The sequence below is a fragment of the Aotus nancymaae genome, unplaced genomic scaffold (genome assembly GCF_030222135.1).
Source record: "Aotus nancymaae isolate 86718 unplaced genomic scaffold, 86718_ANA_hifiasm-v0.15.2.pri h1tg000341c, whole genome shotgun sequence".
NCBI classification, from domain to species: Eukaryota; Metazoa; Chordata; class Mammalia; order Primates; family Aotidae; genus Aotus; species Aotus nancymaae.
The window spans coordinates 49,053-67,406 of NW_026988756.1; the positions used below are offsets into that span (position 1 = coordinate 49,053).

The following is an 18,354-nucleotide window of genomic DNA, read 5'->3' on the forward strand; positions in this document are numbered from 1 at the left end:
ACTGAGAAGACCCTCACCAGATGCCAGCACCATACTCTTAGACTTCCCAGCCTCCAAAACTGTGAGCTAACTAAACATTGTTTCTTTATACATTACCCAACCTGTGGTATTGTTATAGCAACAGAAGACAGACTAGGACACCAAACAAACCTATGTCATAAAAGGAAAATGCTCTTTTATCCTTACTTTACACCATGTACTCAAAATAATTTCAGATAAATCACAGTTCTATGCATAAAACCTACATTATAGAGCATCAACAAGAAAACACAGGAGACTATATTTGCAACCTTGGAACAGAAAAGATTTCTTCAACAAAAAAATCACTATCAATAGAAGAAAAACTGATAGACTAAAGTTAAAATTAAAAACATAAACTCATCAAAAGATTACATAATGAAAATGAAAAGGCAAATCAAATACTGAGAAAATATTTGTAAATCATGTATCTGATGAAGGACTTATATCTTGAATAGATGAAGAACTCATGAAACTGAGTAAGAAAAGGACCTAATATTTTAAAGTGGGGAATTATACAAATGTTAACTCCATACATGAAAAGATGCTCAGTATCAATTTTTAAGAAAAAGCAAATAAAAACTGTAATGAGATACTACACACATATTTTAATGTCCAAAATTAAAAAGAATGCCCATGCAAAGTGTGGTGAGAATGTGCAGCAACTGAACTCGCACATGTTGCTGGTAGGAATGTAAAACAGACCAACCACTTTAGAAAAAGCTTGGGGATTTCTTCTATTATTATTATACTTTTAAGTTCTGGGCTACATGTGCAGAACAGGCAGGTTTGTTACATAGGTATACACATGCCATGGTGGTTTGCTGCACTCATCAACCCATCATCTACATTAGGTATTTTTCCTAATGCTATCCTTCCCCTAGCCCCCAACCCCCAACAGGCCCCAGTGTGTGATGTTACCCTCACTGTGTCCATGTGTTCTCATTGTTAAGCTCCCACTTATGAGTGAGAACATGAGGTGTTTGGTTTTCTGTTCTGTGTTAGTTTGCTGAGAATAATGGTTTCCAGCTTCGTCCATGTCCCTGCAAAGGACATGAACTCATTCTTTCTTATGGCTGCATAATATTCCATGGTGCATATGTGCCATATTTTCTTCATTCAGTCTATCACTGATGGGCATCTGGGTTGGTTCCAAGTCTTTGCTATTGTGAATAGTGCTGCAATAAACCTATGTGTGCATATGTCTGTAGGGGGGAGATCCTCTAAGTGCCGAAACGGAAGCCAACAGCCTCAGTTTATTTCCATATAAATAATGAAGAAGAAAGTAACTAGAAATATAACTGTAGTAGTTATTAGTTATTCATAGGTAATCTTAGTTATTCATAAGTGATCTTAATTCTTTTACTAATGCCTCTCAGGTCAGAAGTGTGAATCTGGGTCAACATTATGAAATGAATGACCCTAAGGCAAGATGCTTTAAGCCCTCTGTCGTGCCTGCATAAGGGCTGCTAGAGGGCACCTTGGCTGAGTGGCAGTGGCAGCACCAACGCCTGGGAAAGAGCCCACTGTCTAGCCAGCTAGGGAAGGAGACGTCCAAAATAGCTGAGATGTTTCCGACCTCGGAGGATTTAGGAGAAAACTCTGCTTCTCCAGGCTCTTGCAGTAGGCCTGACGCTGTCAGGTAGGCTGGTAGACATCCGGGGGCTTAATTGCCTCTATGTGATGCTGTGCTTCAGTGGTCACGTTCCATGTCAACCTCATGATCTGCTCCTGTGCCTGGTTCCTTTTTTCTTGTAAGAATTAATCAGTAAAAGTAATGTAGATCCTAATGTCTTTGTGACGAGTATGGAAAAAGTGCTGACACATTATGCCCCTTACCTCATCTTGGCTACAGAAAATTCCTGAGCTCTTACCTGCATGACACGTGATGTACTTGGGCCTATCCCTGCCATACTCTCTTTTACCCTGCCCCCAGTTGTGGACCACCAAAGCCACGCCCTACTTACGCCCTACCTTCCCTGCCCCCAGCTTTTGTACTCAATAAAAGTCAGAGTGTGCGGACACTCAAGGCCACTGCTGGTCTCTGCAATTTGGTTAGCAGTGGACCCCTGGGCCCAAACTCTTTTCTCCATCTCCGTTTCTTGTGTCTTTTACTTCTACAATTTCTTGTCTCTGCATCAGCAGGGAGGGGCTCATAGAACCCTGTAGGGCTGGACACTACATGTGTCTTTATAGTAGAATGATTTATAATCCTTTGGGTACATAACCAGTAATGGGATTGCTGGGTCAAATGCTATTTCTGGTTCTATACCCTTGAGGAATCACCACACTGTCTTCCACAATGGTTGAACTAATTTACACTCCCATCAACAGTGTAAAAGCGTTCCTATTTCTCTACATCCTCTCTAGCATCTGTTGTTTCCTTTTTTTAAAATTGCATTTTAGGTTTTGGGGTACATGTGAAGAACATGCAAGATTGTTGCATAGGTACACACATGGCAGTGTGATTTGCTGCCTTCCTCCCCTTCACCTATATCTGGCATTTCTCCCCATGCTATCTCTCCCTAACTCCCCAACCCCCCATCCCTCCCCTAGTTCCCCGCAACAGACCCCAGTGTGTGATGCTCCCCTCCCTGTGTCCATGTGTTCTCATTGTTCAACACTCGCCTATGAGTGAGAACATGTGGTGTTTGATTTTCTGTTCTTGTGTCAGTTTGCTGAGAATGATGGTTTCCAGGTTCATCCATGTCCCTACAAAGGACACGAACTCATCGTTTTTTTATGGCTGCATAGCATTCCAGGTGTATATGTGCCACATTTTCCCTGTCCAGTCTATCATCGATGGGCATTTGGTTTGGTTCCAAGTCTTCTCCCTGACTTTTTAATGACTGCCATTCTAACTGGCATGAGATAGTATCTCACTGTGGTTTTGATTTGCATTTCTCTAATGACCAGTGATGATGATTTTTTTTTCATGTATTTGTTGGCTGCATACATGTCTTCTTTTGAAAAATATCTGTTCATATCCTTTGCTTACTTTTTGATGACTTTCTTTTTCTTGTAAATTTGTTTAAGGTCCTTGTAGATTCTGGATATTAGCCCTTTGTCAGATGGATAGATTGCAAAACTTTTCTCCCATTCTGTAGGTTGCCTGTTCACTCTAATGATAGCTTTTTTTTGCTGTGCAGAAGCCCTTGAGTTCAATTAGATCCCATTTGTCAATTTTGGCTTTTGTTGCCATTGCTTTTGATGTTTTAGTCATGAAGTCTTTGCCCATGCCTATGTCCTGAATGGTACTGCCTAGGTTTTCTTCTAGGGTTTTTACAGTGTTAGGTCTTACATTTAAGTCTTTAATCCACCTTGAGTTAATTTTTTGTATAAGGTGTAAGCATGGGGTCCAGTTTCAGTTTTCTGCATATGGCTAGCCAGTTTTCCCAGCACCATTTATTAAATATGGATTCCTTTCCCCATTGCTTGTTTTTTGCAGGTTTGTCAAAGATCAGATGCTGTAGATGTGTGGCATTATTTCTGAGGCCTCTGTTCTGTTGCATTGGTCTATATATCTGTTTCGGTATCAGTATCATGCTGTTTTGGTTACTGTTGCCTTGTAGTATAGTTTGAAGGCAATTTCTTAAACATACACCTACCATATGACAAATCACTCCACTCCTAGATATCTGCCCAAGAGAAACAAAAGCATTTGTCCATACACTGACTTGTACATAAATGTTCGTAGCAGCTTTGTTACAGCTCAATACTGGAACAGCCCAAATTTCCACCAGCCCAAACTTCCATGTATCCAAGTGAATAAAACACATGAGTTGTGTTATATTCATATAATGGAACACTACTCAGCAATAAAAATAAGCCATTGATACACAAAATGACACCGATTAATCTCAAAATAATTATGCTGAGTGGAAGAACCCAGACCCTCAAAAAAGTACATTCTGTATGATTCCATTTATATAAAGTGTTTTAAAATATAAACTACCTGATAGTGACAGAAAGCAGACCAGTGGTTGCCTAAAGATGAGGAGGGTAAAGGGATTCCACCAAGGGGCACAAGTAGACTTTTGAGGGTGATAGGTATGTCCATTATCGTGATTGTAGTAATAATTTCACTGGTACATAAATATGCCAAACTTTTCAAATTATGTAATTTAAACACATGCAGTTTATTGTGTGTCATTTATACATCAGTAATGGTTGTGACAGAATTCTAGAGCATGAGAAGCTGTGGTCTCACACGAAGTCTACAGAAAAGGAACTGAGGAAGTCTATCACTCCTGTGCACTTTCTTCAAGGGAAATAAATTACCATGAAGACAGACTCTGACCACTGAAATTACTCATATAAAGACTCACAAATGAGGAGCCTGTCTTGTGAAAAATAAGCAGATACTCGATGCAAAGGAACTGTGGAAATAAGGTTAGAAAAGCAGAAAATAAATGTTGTTTTGGAAGTATAAGCCACAAAAGAAAACAATAACCACTTAACTGTAATAAGAATAAATATCTCAGAACATGCCAAGACAACCTTAAATGTTGAGAAAATAAGGAAGATCACAATAGACACTATTTTGTTTCTGAAGTAATTTGAGAAATAAAGGCTTAAACATATTTTACAAGTGTATCTGAAAATTGAGCCCCTATATCAAGAGATTAAAAACAAAACAAAAACTAATATTAATGCATAAAAAGTGAATGAAAAACATTAAACACATCTACAGTGAGAATAAGATAAACTCAACAGTTTAAATAAAAGACAATAAGATTGCATTAAACAACTGAAACCCAACTATAACGACTTCATACAAAATGCAGAAATGTCAAAAATGCAGAAATGTCAAAGGTCAAAGAATAAGCAAAAATAAACACTGAATAAGGATAAAAACGAGCAAATAACGGTTACAATATTAATAACTTCACAATATAAAGATATGATACGTAAAAATTGTTGTAAATCAACAGTGAAAAGGAAAAAAGGAAATGGGAAAACCAATGTTGTGACTGAAACGTAAGCAAAGGGCAAGAAGACAATTCACTAAAGAAAAATAAATGGCCAATAACCATATGAAAAAGATGACAACCTCACTGGACACTAAAGCAATCTCCAGAAGACAGGGAAATTCCATAGTTTGCCATTTGACTGGCAGGGACTTTTGAACTTCATTAATTCACATCCAGAGATAAGGATCTACTAAGAGTACTCGGAGCCCTAGAAAATGCCCATGTTGTACATTTTTTAACCTTCTATCAAACATGAGTCACTCCTACAATGTTTCAAAGGAAATTTCACTGAATCACAGAAACTTTACTAATTCTTAACTTGCTGCAAATTCTCTTCACATTTCTTTAGAACAGACAACCAGATATGAAAACAGGGGTGTTGTTTCACCTCAGGTGTGAAGGAAAATATGTTCATGCATGTGAATTTGGAGACACCTTTCCTATCTCCCCACCCTCAAATTCTTTGGTCTTTTAGTATCTTCCTATCCACAATTCAGACTCCATGCTTCTGTCATACTTCAGGACTTCGGTTTCAACCTCACTCCTCACTAGGCTGCAGATACCAGATAATCTGAGCACAGCTTCTCTCAGAATGTACTCTCAACTTCAAGTAGGATATGTGGGAGGAAAATGGACTCTTCTTCCAATCAAATACACCAGCCTTGGCAAAAATATAAGTGATATGCTTTCAAATATTGTTAAATTCTTTTATAAAAAGAACACATCTGATCATTTTACCCCTATAACTCAGTGGTTCTCAACTGAGGGCAATTTTGTTTCCCTGGAGGCATCTGGCAACATTCAGAGGCATTTTTCTGTGTGTGGGTTTTTATTAAGACGCAAAAACATGTTAGACAAATTCTGAAAGAGCTAAAAAACTTAGAGGCATTTTTGGTTGTCACAAATCAGAGGGCCACTAACATTAAGTGTGTAGAGTCAGGCCTGTTGCTAAATACCCGGTAATGCACAGGACACTCAATCTTCTACCCCACAACCAATTATCTGGTCCAAAATGTAAACTGGCCAAGATCGAACATTATATTTTAACCTCAATTTTACAGAAATATCAATAATTTAGATTTCCATTTGTAATAACATCTCCTTGCACTTTAATTCAAAGTGCATTACTGTCTTAACAACTGTGTTTGTATTTCCAGTGGTCCTTGTAGTTTTTAACACACTGGAGACAAATACAGAATTCATTTTACAGATAAAGAAACTAAGCCTCTAGATGGTTTCAATTAGCAGTCCAGGAGCAAATGGAAAGAGTTAGAATTCAAATCCTCTGATCTGGTCTAGTATCGCATTCATATTGTAACACATCCTTGACATGATTGTATATGCCTAAAACCAACTTTTAGCTTACATTAGCTGAAGGTGGCTATATTACTGCTAACAATTTTTAAGGTGGCCATACCTTTGTATGGCATTATTGTTAAACAGAAGATTTAACCTTGCTAGGAAAAAAATCAACTAAATGAAATTTACTTCAGAATTAGGTATGTGGCACTTGTGTACACAGCATGAATGCTTAGAAATAAGACAAGGTCTGCACCACCCTAGAATTTAAGCCTCTTGATGGTACAGGCAGCGCACACACACAAACCCGTGGCTCCAGGAAGCCACACCAGGTGCCATGCGAGCATTACTTACATACTGGGCAGCTTTCCCCAGGGATATGCCTGAGAACCAGTTTTCTTGTCAGTGATCCTACTATGTTTCTCTGTCACCTTTAGAGATAAAATTATATACTTCCTTCAGGACTGGGTTGGGGGAAGGTAGAGGATGAGGTCTGCTTTTGATTATGAAGATCTCAACATGTAATCCTACTTTTCATCAACCCAATCTCCCCCACAAAGTTCTCTGCAAATAATCTCAGTAACAATGGATATCTGTGAGGCAGTTTTAATAATTTGTAACTCACAAAAGGAGTCTTTCCTGACTTAATTGTTTTGCTTCCTGTATGTATTTTTAACATGAATTTTCACTGAGATAACTGTAGATTCATATGCAGTTGTAGCAAATAGTACAAAGAGCTATATTTTAACTCAATTTCCCCATTGTATCATTCTGCAAACATTATGGCATAATATCACAACCAGCACAACGACACTGGTACGATCCATCTGTCTTCTTCAGAAGTTCTCATTTTGCATGTCGTCATTTGTGTTTGTTCATGTATTTAGTTCTACACAATTTTCCACACTGTGTAGGTTCATGACTACCACAGTCACAACACAGAACAGTGTTAGCACTCTGAGGATCCAGTGTGTCGCTTTTATCCTCACACTCATTTTCCTCCTATCTTCCCCCCAGCCCTGGCGACCACTACTCTATTATTCATGACTAAAATTTTTTCATTTTAAAAATAAAATCATGTACACGTAACCTTTTGGAGTTGGGCTTTTTCACTCAGCCTAATTTTCCGGAGAATTATCCAGGTTGTTGAGTGCGCCAACACTTCATTCCTCTTTATTGCTGAGTTGTATTCCATGGTATGGGCATATCACCATTTGTTTAACAGTACATCTACTGAAATATATCTGGGTTGTTTCCAGTTTGGGGCTATTATAAACAGAGCTGCTATGAACATTTATATACGGGTTTTAGTGAAAATATAAATTTTCATTTCTCTGGGAGAACCCCCAAGAGTGCAGTTAGTAGGTCAATTATAGTAACCACAAGTTTAGATTTATAAGAAACTGCCAAACTGTTTTTCCAGCGTGGTTGTACCACTCATATACCCACTAGCAATGCATGAGTGATCCAGTTTCTCCACATCCTTGCTAGTATTTCGTGTTGTCACTGTTTTGTGTTTTAATTCGTATTTTCTGGTAGCTAATGATGTTGAACAGCTTTTCGTGTCCTTTTTACCATCTGTATTTCCCCTTCAAGGAAATGTGTGTTCATGTCTTTTGCCTGTTTCCTAAATGGATTTTTAAATTTTTACGCTATTGAGTTACAAGAGTTCTATATTCCAGGAACTAGGTCCATTGTCAGATATGTGGCTTGCAAATATTTTCCCCTAGTCTATGTTTATCTTTATGTCTTCACATGGTCTTTTGCAGAGAAAGGTTTTGTTTGTTTCTGAGAGACGGTCTGGCTCTGTCGCCCAGGCTGGAGAGCAGTGGTGTAATCACAGCTCACTGCAGCCTTGACATCCCACGCTCAAGCGATCCTCTGCTTCTGACTCCTGAGTAGCTCGGACTACAGGTGCACACCATCACACCTGGCCAATTATTTATTTATTTACTTTTTATTTTAGTATCGATGAGGTCTATGTTGCCTAAGCTAGTCTTAAACTCCTGGGCTCAAGCTATCCTCTTTCCTTGGCCTCCCAAAGTGCTGGAATTACAGGCATGAGCCACTGCGTCTGGCCCAGAGCAAGTTTTAAATTCATCTATCTTTCCTTTATGCATTGTACATCTGGTATCAATTCTCTGGTGTCAGGAACTCTTTGTCTAACTCTGTAAGCTGAAGGTTCTCTCCTAGTTTTTCCTCCGTAATGGTTTTATTATAGTTTTACATTAAGTCTATGATCCATTTTGAGTTTTTGTTTAATGTGTGAGGTCTGTCTATAGCAAGACTCTTTTTTTTTTTTTGAGATGGAGTCTTACTCTGTCATCTAGGCTGGAGTGCAGCGGCACAATCTCAGCTCACTGCAACCTCTACCTCCCAGGTTCAAGCAATTCTCCTGTCTCAGCCTCCCGAGTAGCTGGGATTACAGGCATGCATCACCACGCCCAGTTAATTTTTGTATTTTTTGTAGAGACGGGGTTTTACCATGTTGGCCAGGCTGGTCTCAAACTCCTGATCTCAGGTGATCCACCCAACTCGGCCTCCGAAAGTGCTGGGATTACAGGCATAAGCCACCATACCCAGCCTAGACAGACTTTCAATACCATTTTAAGTATTTTGTGGTGTTCTTTGTTCCTAGTTTTTAAAGCTGTTTCTTATTTTATTTTGAAATGGATTCTAGCTCTGTTGCTCAGGCTGGAATGCAATGGCACGATCTTGACTCAATGCAACCTCCGCCTCCCAGGTTCAAGCAATTCTCTTGCCTCAGCCTCCCTAGTAGCTAGGACTACAGGTATGTGCCAACATGCCCAGCTAATTTTTTTTTAAGTTTTAGTAGAGATAGGGTTTCACCATGTTGGTCAGGCTGGTCATGAACTCCTGACCTCAAATGATCTGCCCGCCTCGACCTCCCAAAGTGCTGGTATTACAGGCATGAGCCACTGAGCCCAGTCTTAAGGCTGTTTCTGAGCCCGCTGTTTATTCTTCTTTTGTGCCACTTACTGTACCACAACAGAGGGCAGGAAATAGTAGTGAACAGAGAATCAAAACAGGGATGAAATGGGGAGCAGATATTTCTGAGAAGACTCAAAATTTAAAGTAAAAAATAAAAACCTGTGTTCAAAGACCAGGTCTCCACTCACTAGCCAAATACCCTAGGGGCAAGTCATGTAGAAAGCAGCTTTCTGTCAACTACAAAGAACTGCAGAGCTGCTGGTCTCTGACGATGGCTTTCTCGTGTCCCACCCACTTCTCCCCTCAGCCACAAGTAATCAACTTGGCATGACAAGAAGTGCCTGTTTTGAGTATAAAATTAGTTGTCATTAGTAAAACTGATTATGTAGAATGAGAAAACCTAGCTTTGTTTGCAGAGAGAAAAATCACTGGAAAAAAAAAAAAAGTACTACCTTGTAGTACATTTGGGTAGTGGGATACAAGGGTATGACCTCTGCCCCTATGCTATTGCAGACCAGTTAAGAACTTAGGCTTTACAGTCAAATGCTTGGTTTTGAATTCTAGCTTTATCACTTACTAGTTATTTATTTGGTTAGGTTAAACTTTCTGCACTTTAAAATGCTCACTTGTAAAATGTTCATAAAGTTAATAACTTAAATATATAATAACATGTCATGTAGTTAAGAATTTAGGGCCAGGTACGGTGGCTCACGCCTGTAATCCCAGCACTGTAGGAGGCCAAAGTGGGCGGATCATGAGGTTGAGATCAAGACCATCCTTTGCCAACATGGTGAAACCCTGTCCCTACTAAAATACAAAAAATTATCTAGGCATGGTGGCCTGCACCTGTAGTCCCAGCTACTTGGGAGGCTGAGACAGGGGAATTGCTTGAACTGGAGAGGCGGAGGCTGCAGTGAGCCGAGATCAGGCTACCGCATTTCAGCCTGGTAACAGAGAAAGACTCCATCTCAAAAAAAAAAAAAGAATTTAGAGGAGTGCCTGGCACTTGGCAATACCCAACAAATACTACTTATATTAATTATTTTTTCACATTTTTCAAATTTTCTACAAGCATATATTTCTTTTGTAATACAAATCCTTTAATTTAATACAAAGGTGAGTACTTCTAGGCCTCCGTACAAGTCAAAATCACAGCTCCTTCTCCATTTCCCTTTCTCTTAGGAGAACATTAAAGCCCATTCCCAAGACAATTTAGAAAAGAAGCTGATAATCTATAGCCCATAAACCAAATCTAGTCTTCTACCAGCTTTTGCAAGCAAATAAAGTTTTATTTGCAAAAGAAAACATTTCTCCCATAATGTTATGGCAGCTTTCACACTATGATGACAAAAGTTGAATAGCTGTGATAAAGACCATTTGGCACACAAACCCTAAAAGTAGTTAATATCTGGCCCTTTACCAAAAAAGTTTGCCAACATTTGGCTTACATCAACAGAAATAATGCCACAATATCTTATTTCCAGAACCATTAAATCTCTACATAGGAAAACCTGTGACCTAAAAATCTAAGACAACCTGGCATAATGTCACCTCATCAAAAAACACAATCTACAGTTCCACTAGTGAACTGCAGTACAATTCTGATGCTAACCATCTGCATTAGTCTGGTCTCACACTAATAAAGATAGATCCAACTAGGTAATTCATAAAGAAAAGAGGTTTAATTGACTCACAGTTCTGCAGGGCTGGGGAAGCCTCAGAAAACTTACAATCATGGCAGAAGGGGAAGCAAACATGTCCTTCTTCACATGGCGGCAGCATGAAGTGCTGAGTAAAGGGGGAAAAGTCCCTTATAAAACCACCAGATCTCATGAAAACTCACTATCACGAGAACAGCAACATGGGAGTAATAAAACCACCAGATCTCATGAGAACTCACTATCACGAGAACAGCAACATGGGAGTAACTGCCCCCATGATTCAATTACCTCCCAGTGGGTCCCCTCCACAGCATGTGGAGATTATGAGAACTACAGTTCAAGATGAGATTTGGGTGTGGACACAGCCAAAACCCCTATTCAAATTTCAGATAAACAAGAGAGTCATGATTTAGTAGAAGTGCACCCTGAATACTGCATGGGCCATACTTATAGTAAACATGTATTATCCTTTACCTGCAATTCAAATGTAACTGGGCTGCTGTATTTTTGTGAGCTCCATCTGGCTGCCTCACACAGAATGGGCCTGCACTCTGACAGGGGCATCCCAGGGCAATGTGCTTCCCCCCGACCCCCTTTCCTGGGGCAGGCAGAGGCTGGCCCTAGCTGGGAAGCCCAGGCAGTGGGTCACAGGGGCTTGCCTCTGGGCCCTGCCCCTTGGCTGGATTTCTGAGGCACACAGGTTTGTCAAGGTGGGGCCTCATGTAGGATGCTGACAGCAGTTCCAGGGGCTGGGGTTGGGGCTCAGGCTCTCGGGGGATGGGGGAGGGAACTCACCGCTGTCCTGGGCCACTGTAGGTGGAGGAGCTGGCTGGGCAGGCACAGCCCCCCGGACAGAGCAGGGGCACCCCCGTCTGAGGCCCGCAGTAGGAGCTGGGTCTGCATGGGACCTCAGTCACAGCACCTGAGGAGACAGGGCCGGGATGCGGGAGAGCAGGCCACAATGTGGGCGTGGTTGGGAAAACACACCGAGCCCCCTCTTCACTCATCAGCAGCACTTGGAAGCCAGGGGAGGTCCAGAGCTGAAGGAGAACCCAAGAGGGTCCCTGGGCTCCCCAGGTGGGGCCTGGGCAGGGAGGACAGCAGTGGTGTAAGGCCTCTGAGGTGCTGGGGAGCAGTGTGGGAAGCAGGAAGGAGTGGGAAGTTGTGGGTGAAAGGAGTCTCATGTGGTCAGGGAAGGCAACGCCTGCGGGTGGTGACGTCACAAACAGTAATCAATGGCAGGCAGTTCCTACACCTGGTCCTTGTTGAGCCAGTGGCCGGGGCAGGAAGGAGGATATATTTCATGAGGTGGGGGTGGGAGCTCTGGTGAGGACGCATAGGGCAGGTGGCACTGAGGCCACAGCTCCCCTGAAGGCAGCCAACAGGAGGGTGACTTTGGTTGTGCCTTGAGTTGTGGCAGGCACTGGACACTCTGTACTGGGCATGCTATTTCTAGTTAAACCTCTGGCCAGCCTCCTCCTTGACTCAAATGAGGAGCAAGAGGGGGCTTGAAGGCACCTTGGTCTGGGGACATCCAGGTGATGTGGATGCCACCAGAGACTGTGTGGGCCTTGTGGGGGTTGGTCCATATCTGTGGCCTGAGCTCAATCAGGGCTTCTTGCTGAGCCCAGGCCTGAGTCTCAGGGATGAGGGGAGTGATGGCAAGGGGCTGGGGTCATCCTGCAGCCTCACCTGCTGGACACTCAGATCCGGCTCGGCAGGGGATGGAAAACACATTTGCATGGCCCTGAAGCTCAGGGTCTGGGCAGTGGTAGCCTGGAGGGCAGAGCTCACAGTCTTCCTGTGCTGATGCCCCTGGCTCTGACTGAAAGGTGCCAGGTGGGCAGAGAAGGGCACCCTGGTCACCTAGACACCAGTGGCCCAGAGGACCTGGGTGGTCTTCAAAGGAAGAGAGACCTGGGAGCAAAAGCATCAGGCTAAGAAGGCTGCCTGATGGGGCCCCCAATAGGCTCTTCCCTCTCCTCCCCAAGGCCCCCACACATCCAGCCTGCAGACAGGCTCTCACCTGGCCATGGGCAGTGGTACCCGGCAGGGCAGGGGAGGCACTCCGCCTGACTCTGGCCTCCTTCTCCTGCCAGGTAGGTATGCTCAGGGCAGGCCTGGGGGGCTCCTGGGTGGGTCTCACTCCCTCCAGGGCAGTAGTGGCCAGAGGGGCAGGCCTGAGTGGCTGGGGTACCTGCAGAGCAAGGGCTGCCCTCACTTCCCTCCCCAGATGTGGCTTCCCCAGGCTCCCCTCAGGAAGCAGCACATTCCAGGCTGTGACACAGGTCCCACTGCCCTCCGCCTCACCTGCTTTGCACCAGCGCCCAGGGGGGCAAGGCCCACAGTATTCTTTCTGCTTGGCTCCAGGGTCAGCCACTGGTGTGTGAGGTGGACAAGGAATGGGCTCTTCACTGCCCTCAGGGCAGTAAAATCCTAGAGAACAAAGGGGACATGCTGGTGCCTGTGAAGGCAGGCAGGGCACAGTGCCAGGACTGTGGGGGACCCTGTCCAGGGGCGGCCTGGAGCCGAGAGGGTTGGGCATTAGTCCTGCCCCAACTTGCTTTGTATGTTTGTCAAATCAGCCACCATCCAAATTGCATTGGGAGCAGATTTATGTTACGTGCACACACGTGTGCACACACGTTAAATGTAGGAAGACTGGGGTCACCTGCTTTTAGTCTGTCAGTGACAATTAAAGAACTCCCTGCACAGGTGGTCCTGGGCTTCTTTCACACCCACAGGTGAGATGCGAGGGTGGTCACCTGTCGGACACAGCTCTGTGCACCACTGTCTCTGGGGACACAGCATCTGGGGCTGCCTGGGTCCTGGCATCCTCACCTTAGAGGTCCCAGGTGGACAGAAGTAACCAGCAGGACATTTCCCCAACACCTGTCCAACTCTAATAGACCAGGAGAGGGCGAAGAGTGAGAAGCCAGGAAGGAGGGCCCCCTATGAGTCCTGGAGCCCGGGCCCTGGGCTGGGGGGAGCCTGCCCCGGGTCTTAGTTTTCTCCGTGCCCACAGGGTGACGTGCTTTTGCCTGTGCCCTAAGAGAACTTTGAATGGGCCCTGAGAAAAGAAAAGAATTTTATCTGAGGAATGTGAGTCCTTTTAGGTGATCAGGCCCAGAAAGGCATTAAAATGAGGCAGCAATCCCGTCCGCCCCCTCTGAGCTGTGTATTCATCTCTTGAAACTGTTTGCTATTGCCACAAGCAGCTGTAAATTAACCTATTAAAGTCTCACCGGATTTGGTAACCCATGCTCTATGGCTTAACAATGTCTAGCCAATCACTAATCAGTGTTTTTTTCTGTGAACCAGTGAGAATTCCTGACAAACAACTTTGTACCTGCCCTCTCCCAGCCTCCCCTTTTTTGCCTTAAACGCCTCCTTGTTACAAAGGCCAAATAGAGCTCAGATCCAAGGCTACTTGGGGCTGAGTCTTCTCGGCAGCTGTCCTCACTTTGGCTTAAGTAAACTCTTTATATTTTGTGGCTCGGCCTCTTTCCTTAGACGGATGGCCTGAATATACAACAGAGACAAGGTGATGTGTGCGCAGCACAGTGGGGCGGGAGGCTGACCCCTGGTCAGGCCCAGCACGAGGCTCACAGCCCCACTGTGTGCTTCCACCAGCAAGCAGTAGCTTCCTGCGCATTTTTCCTCTCTGGAGTATATGGAGCTCCATGGACCGGGAGCAGGACTCAGGGCTGCCAGCAGCGGACAGTGGCCTTGCTAGACCTGCGGTAAAAATGGGGACAGAGGGCACTGGCAGGCATTGCACCTGCATCCTGCATTGTTCCTGGAATGTCTGGGGCCTGCTGGGTCCCCAAGGGCTTAATCCTAGGCTTCAAGGCAACCTGAGTCTGATCTCCAGCTCTGCAGCAGGAGAGAGCAGGCTAGACCTAGGGACAGACTTCCTGAGCCGAGGGAGACCAACCTCCAGACAGAGCCTGAGGAATCCTCTGCGATCAGCTTTTAAGCAGAAAAAAATATGCTTTGCAGCAGGTCCACTTCTGCATGAAATATCAAGCAACTCTTCTGTGGATGAGCCCTACACCATCTATGGAGTTGCAGGTGTTTGCCTTCAGCCAGTGCTGGGGACTTTCCTAGACCAAGACCCCCGTGCTGTGGCTCCCTCTGGGTGTGAGCCCAGTGTCATTTTGAGAGTCAGGGAACTGCCCTGCCCCATCCATCCAGCCCTAGAGGCTGTCAGTTTCTGACCCAGGTCTAGAGTTCTCCAGTGACTTCTACTCCATGAGAATGTCCCTACCATCCAGATGCAGAAGCCAGGCCACACTGAGTGGGCATAGGGTGTTCAGGTGGAATTTGGGTGCCCTCAGGTCTAATGTCTGATCATCCTGTTTAAAGGTACCATTTATTGTTTCTCCCTGGCCAAGTAACCACAAGTGCTTTGCATATGGAAGAAAATTTGGAAGCAGGAGAAGGAAGAACTGTCCATCTGTCCCCTGAATGTGCATACAGTACACTGGTGTCCCCTGGAGGCCCAGACTTCTGCCTGCAAGGAGCTTCCCCATGTTAAGGCAGAAACTGGGCAGAGCTTTTCCACCTTATGCGGATCCTTTCTCAGTTTGAATGCATTTGTCTTTTTTTTTTCCCTGTGGTTTTTTTTTTTCAAACTTGTCCTGTGCTAATTGTCCTGTCTCTCTTTTACCTAATGGTCAGGTTTTCTCTCCCCACTCAGGCCTGGGTGGCCAGGCAGGGCTGTGGTCTCAACCCCCACCCCCTACACCTGAACTAGAGCATCGAGCCTGCTCTCCCACCCACACTCTAGTCTGACCCGGTGGCAGGAGGTGAATGGCTCTGGGCAGTGACTAACCTGCAGTAGTGACCCTGGGGACAGATGGAACAGTCACCCTCTTCCCAGAGACCTGATGCATCCTGGAGAGTGAAGGTCCCTGGAGGACACTGTGGTGGAGACCACGTCCCTGGAGAAGAGGGGGGACATTGAGTGAAGATGGCCTCCAGGGGTTCAGGTCACATCAGCGTGTGTGGACTGGCCACCTACACGCACAGTCTGACCCACGACGGGCCCCCACCGTCCCCAGCATCTCACTGCACCAGGAGGTGCTAGGTTTTTGTGCTGCTTTCTCAGGGCAAATGATATGAATGAAATCACTGCCAGGGGACTTCGATCTCTCCCCCTAGGATGACTGTCCTTTACAAGTGGAAGAGGACAAAACTGTGCCTGTCACAGAGAGGTAACTCTAGTGGAGGATTTTTAAACAGCAGCAAAACTGCTTTGGGGTGAGGGGCCCTGTATCTAGCCAGGCTCAGTGAGGAGCTCACTGTGCACTGGACCCCTGCGGGCTCTCTGGGACTGGGTGGAGCCTTGCTGGTAGGTCCTCAAGTAAGTGGGTCTCACTTGGGAGTTGCCTTTAGCCCTCCTCCCTCCTCCTTCGGGTCTGCCAAGGGACTTGGAGGGAGGGATGTGCCTGTGCTGCCCCTGCTCCTCCTGTCACATCTGTGGCTCTGCTCCCTGGGAGTGGGGCTTTGACAGCCTCAGCGTTGTCTCGGTGCCAGTGGATGGCTATGCACACTAACTACACATTGCCAGGAAAAGAAAGCCCCTGACAGGGAAAAAGTTTTAAAGGGCACAGCTCAATCTACTAAAAAAAAAAGTCTGACCAGGAAAGGAGGTAAGAAACTGGAAGGGGAATGTGGGGTTAGGGGAGGCTGAGAATGAGGAGTCCCCACTTCTTCAACAGGGCCACCCTCTTTTCCCAGCTGTTCATGGTGTCAGTAGTGGGGCCAACTAGTAAAACAGGGACTCCTGGGGACAATGAACCAGCTTCCTTGAACTTGGGATGTTCTAAGCATTCTGGGGTAAAAGCCCACTCCCTTGAAAGGGGCACACACACCTCTAACACCATGGTCATGGGGGGAGCACGCATGTACATCTCCCACAGATCAAATGCTCACAAAGGCTATGTACAACCAACAGGAGAATTTCCTCCTAGGTTTACCTAAGATGTGACAAGCATTATGAATTCTTGTGGACACCTATTTGTCTGTTCCGCTGCCTGGGGACAGCATCTGTGTGCATGAATGTGTGCATGTGCATAAAAATGTGTGTGGGTGCACATGTGCATGTGTGTGTGTGAGCGTGTGTGTCTGAGCATGTGTGTGTGAGCGTGTGTGTGTGAGTGTGGCTCATGCACAGTGTCCAAGTCCATGCAGGGCACTTGGACTCAAAGTCAGACGAAGAGAAGAAGAGAAACAGGGTTGGGGGAGTGGGAGACTTGGGCCAAAAGGAGGCTGGAGGCTGGTGTGCTTTACCTCTGATAGTCCTGGTGTGAGCTCAGTGTCTGACACACAGTAGGCAGTCCATAGGGTGTAAGTAAATGAATGAAAGGCAGGCAGGCAGGGGTGTTGGGAGGAGGAAGAGGGCCTGGGACATGTGTGGAGTTGAGGGCTCCTGACATACCAGCTGGGCAATAGGCATGTGCTGGGCAGAGTCTGGGCGTGCTGGTGCCGGGATGTAGGCAGTAAAAGCCTGGTGGACGTGGGAGGCAGGCATCCGAGCCCAGGGAGGGCTGGTAGTGCCCTCGGTGGCACAGGGCAGGCCAAGCAGCCCCTTGCTGGCAGAAGTGACCCTAAGCATTGGACACAAAGTGGCATCTCTGAGGTCCAAGATGGGTATGGTCAGGGTGCCTAGCCGCTGGGAGGGTCAATGCAGCATCCTTCCTTTCTGCTGGTTCAGGTCTTGGGGAACCGAGGGGCAGGTGGCCTGGAGGTACAGTGGGGCAGTGGGGAAAGGATGGGGAATGGGGGTTGGGGGCGTTGGAGTCCCTCCCTCAAGGCACTGAGGACTGGCCTGATGTCCACAGTTGAAATGCTGAGCTCCAGCCTCAAATCTGGGGTTGCTCCCAGCCTCTTAGGGCCCTGGGGACTGAGCTCCATCCTGAAGTTCCTGGGAGGTACCTGAGGGCAGGGGAGAGCCGTGGGGCTGTAGGTCCCGGGGTCCACGGGGCAGTCGGAGTCAGACTTGCAGGACCGCCGCCGCCGCCGCCGCCGCCGCCGCCGCCGCCTGCGCCGCCGCCACCGCCGCCGCCTGCGCCGCCGCCGCCGCCGCCTCCGCCGCCACCGCCGCCTCCGCCGCCGCCTCCGCCGCCGGCGCCGCCGCCTGAGCCGCCGGCGCCGCCGCCTGAGCCGCCGCCTGCGCCGCCGCCGCCGCCGCCTGCGCCGCCGCCGCCTGCGCCGCCTCCGCCGCCAGGGCCGCCGCCGCCGCCGCCGCCAGGGCCGCCGCCGCCGCCGCCAGGGCCGCCGCCGCCAGGGCCGCCAGGGCCGCCAGAGCCTGCGCCGCCGCGCCGCCGCGCCTGCGCCGCCGCGCCGCCGCGCCTGCGCCGCCGCGCCGCCGCGCCTGCGCCGCCGCGCCGCCGCGCCGCCGCGCCGCCGCGCCGCCGCGCCGCCGCGCCTGCGCCGCCGCGCCT

The 18,354-nt window shown here is 46.6% G+C and overlaps 1 non-coding gene across 1 annotated transcript; it reads right to left on the minus strand.

Moving 5' to 3' along the window:
- Positions 1 to 5,812: 5,812 nt before the first annotated feature.
- Positions 5,813 to 5,872, minus strand: LOC135273179 (U7 small nuclear RNA). Its single transcript, XR_010341000.1, has one exon. It is a non-coding gene; the product is annotated as a U7 small nuclear RNA (small nuclear RNA).
- Between the last annotated feature and the right edge of the window lie 12,482 nt (positions 5,873 to 18,354).